Source organism: Sinocyclocheilus anshuiensis, unplaced genomic scaffold (assembly GCF_001515605.1).
Source record: "Sinocyclocheilus anshuiensis isolate Anshui unplaced genomic scaffold, SAMN03320099.WGS_v1.1 scaffold446, whole genome shotgun sequence".
Lineage (NCBI taxonomy): Eukaryota > Metazoa > Chordata > Actinopteri > Cypriniformes > Cyprinidae > Sinocyclocheilus > Sinocyclocheilus anshuiensis.
Genome location: NW_015544247.1, coordinates 1613185 through 1617151, shown reverse-complemented (window position 1 = coordinate 1617151; position 3967 = coordinate 1613185). Strand labels below are relative to the sequence as shown.

Sequence of the window (3967 nt, the reverse complement as noted above, 5' to 3'; positions counted from 1 at the left end):
GCTCAATATATTAAAAAAAAAAAACTTTAATACCATTTTCAGGAAAAGTTTCAATGTGTAATGTGGCATTAACAACAAGTTTGTTTCTTTTACCTTTATTTAACCAGGAGGCAGCTTAATAAATATGTTTTTTACAGTCGCAGACTGGCAGGAGACAAATGAATCAATATATAGAAAACAGAGATAAAAATTCTAATGTAAATTAATTTATAAACAACTATCTAAAACTAATCTAAAATTATTGTTATTAGTTCAAGTAAAAATAATAACATATTTTCCTTACAGGTTGAATACATGTTTGTGTACACCGATTATTATCCTCACAGTAAATTATCCTTGATGGATAGATAGATAGATAGATAGATAGATAGATAGATAGATAGATAGATAGATTACAAAAATGTAAAAAAAAATTGTACCAACCATTTTTTTTATATTACTTATAATTATATAAATGTATATTATTTATTATTTATATGTTATATTTGATTGATGAGATGAGATTCTAGATGATTTCTATGAATGGTTTCCTTATACTGTAGTTCTCAACACTAAAAGCTAGGATAGGAGAAAGTATTTTAACATCAAAAAAATTACACAGATCAGCTTTAAGAAAATGCCTCAGTCTTTTTTGTTTGTTTGTTTGTTTGTTTATCCCTTTTTCTCTGTCTCTCTTTCATGCTCTTTTTCTAAGGCAGAAATAAAAGTGCTGCCCAAAGCCTTTTCAGAGACTATTAAGGGTAGAATATGCTGTGTTTATGCTAGCGCTGGCATGATCTTGGTCTGGGGGAAAAAAGAAAAGAATGAAAAACTGCTTTCCTCCAGGTCTTTTTCTGTAGATGTTGTTGGTCATTGTATTACTCTTTGTAGAGACTACTGCAGACTTGAGGACCTCGAGCCTTCCCTGAGCCTCATCTTGGGCAGAGGTTAAAGAGACCAATCTTGAGAATTGAGCTCTTCAAAAGCGTTGGGGTTATGTCAATATGACCGTATGTTTCCATGAGGGCTTCAGTCCGCTGAGCTCTTCTGGGTGATTTAGTGTGGCTTTCTCTCTGTGTTGCAGAACCCGAAGGGATCTTTCCTCCAGAGGTGGTGGTCCTAAATAGCACAGCAGTGAGAGTGCTCTGGACAGCTCCTCTTGTTCCAAATGGTGCAGTCACACTCCGTTTATCTAGATGGCCGTCTCCATGAGTCCGCTAGCAATGGAACTGGATCACTGGAAGTGGGAGGACTCTTGCCATTCACTGTACACAGTATTCAGGTCTGGCCTTCTATCTAAACACACAAATTCATTGTTTTATTTAGCATATATTAAAAGTCTTGAAAGTCTTGAGACTACATTAAAACTCTAGGATCTAAAGGTTTTAGGATTTTTAAATGGGTAAGTAAATAAACATATAAAAGTGATTGCATGAAATAAATAATAATTTTAAATACTAAACTAATAATTATGTTTCTGCTATAATGCACTAGTCATTTCACTTATTTTTTATGCTGATTTTTAATTTTTTTGGTGGGAAAATGTGTGTTACATTTTAAAAAAGGAAAATAAAACATTTTCTTTAGTGGTCTCAGATTTTGAACCTCACTTTGTTTTGGATTTAACCTGCGCAGTGGGTCTGCTGTTGCCTGTGTTTAGGTGGAGGTGTGTACCGTGTATGCGTGTGTGAAGAGTAACAGCACTCAGGTGACCACTGTGGAGGACACACCGACTGATATCGCCAAACCTCAGATGCAGGTGCTTAGCTCTAGGTGAGTCAGTCAAGCAGACACAGACAGTGGTGTGAATGTATTATGGATAATCTACTGGTTAAAGATATTCATCATCCCTTCAAAGGCGAACATCTACCATCTACATCAGCGATGTCCAGTCCTGTTCCTGGAGATCTACCTTCCTTTAAAGTTCAGCTCCAACTCTCATCAAACACAACTAAACCAGCCCATTAAGATCTTCAGGAGCACTTAATAATTACATACAGGTGTGTTTGATCAGGTTTGGAACTGAACTCTACAGGCAGCTCTCCAGGAACAGGATTGGGTATAATGACAGCAAAACCTTCTCAGCCACTCCAGCAACAGACGCAACCCAGAAAACTATTGTCGCATGGATTTTTGCCCATAGTTCCAGCGATCAACTATCAGTGCCGATTAATCTGCGAAACCGATCAATCAGTCAACCTCTATAAAATACCTTAAAAACAAGGATAATTCACCTAATTAGTCTCTTTGTAATACATGCAAAGTGTCCAAATGAATGTTTAATGTGCTGCACAGCTACTAGCAATTTTATTTTCACTGTATGTCTATGGTTTCGCGCTGGAAAATAATGTAGGATGTATAGTTTCCACAGGTTTTACTGTTGTCTTACATTGAATTTTGCTAACTGGTGGTTAGTGAACATTTTGAGATGACATGCATCTTCAGCAGCTTGCAATCAGTTGCAGACAGTATTGACCCTGTACACTGTACGCAATATAAGATGACCTCATACATGCCGCAGTATAACACAGTGTAAGCACTGTAAAAATTGGGTTTTTTGAAGGCACTAGGGCTCTGTGTACCATCACAATAAGCCATAATTCACACATTTCCTGCCGTGTTGTCTCCCACTCTCATGTCATATCACCAGTGTGCTGTACTCCCTCCCAATAGAATACTAACTACTGATCGATTGGCCCGACATGGCTGGCCGTGGCCTACACATGCCCCTAACAGTTCATTTATTTGCCACGCTAGATTTGCTCGAGTGGAATTTAATCAATAGCTAATTCATTAATTCTGTCTCTGGTGCTATGTGGGGGCTGGGCGCAGGAATCGGTGGCTGGCTTAAGCTTTGATTGAAAAATGACAAGTGCTGCAACCGATGGCTTACCCGCTGCTGCCGCCCAATATGAATTCCAGTTATTTCTCTCCATGAGGGATTAACGGTGGACAGCAATGACATCCTTTGTAATATAATACTAATGCATTTGTTATAGCCAAGCTGCTTCCCCATCCCCCACCCCTCCAGAAGGAAAGTAATCATGAATAGTATTTTGTGTTGTAAAGGCGCACAGTAATCTCCAAACGATTCTCTGTCTGTACTTTAAAAGAGGAAGCCTTGTCACATTTCATGAATTCGTAATCAGATACTAAGGTCTGTCAGCTTTAAGTCATCAGAGGCCTTCACTATCAATTAGCTTCCTCATCAGGGAGGGGGCAGAAGAGAGGAGAGAGACCCACGCAAACCGTAATTATGTCATTCTCCACGTCTTACATATGTGATGAGATTTGCACAACACAAAAGAGATGGGCAAAAAGCAAAGGAAGCTAAATCACAGAGCGGTATGGATATTATCATGTGTGGATAGGAGATGAAAAAGATGATGAAAACAAAACAAAAGCACATTTCCATAAGGTTATGGCTACAGTTAAGAAAGAAATAAGGCTCGTTTAATGGCTTTTTTGTTTTTCCTTCCTGTTTGCTTTCTGCAATGTTCCTTCAGGCAGCAAACTGCACTGCCAGATGCAAATTTGTTTTGTTTCATTTTCTTTCGTTTTGTTTTGTTTGTTTGTTTGTTTGTTTGTTTTGTGTTTTGGTTTGTTTTGGTTTTTGTCTTGTCCTTTTTCTTTCCCTGTCCACTCTTTCTCTTTCTTTAGATAGCAAGCTGCTCCACCAAGAAGTCTTGACTGTTTTGAAGGAATTAAGTAAAAAAGAATCATCAATTCAGTGGTACACTTTAAGTTTATACCAAAATACCAGACATTTTCAATTAAAGGTATAGTTCACCCCAAAAAATGTATAGGCTATTAAGTATTATAATAACATTATATAGTGGTTCAACGCATTATATTGTGTTTTTTTTGAGTCACAGATTGGACTATTTTTTATAATAGTAGGATAAGCAAGAAAAAAAAATTTAAAGCACAGAGAATGACAATGCCGTGAAGGGTTTTTGACATAGGCTAATTTTATGTGTATGTATAC

The 3967-nt window shown here is 37.3% G+C and overlaps 1 pseudogene; it reads left to right on the top strand.

The window, feature by feature from the left end:
* The window catches only part of LOC107697660 (usherin-like), a 241341-nt pseudogene that overhangs the window by 162698 nt on the left and 74676 nt on the right, over positions 1-3967 (top strand).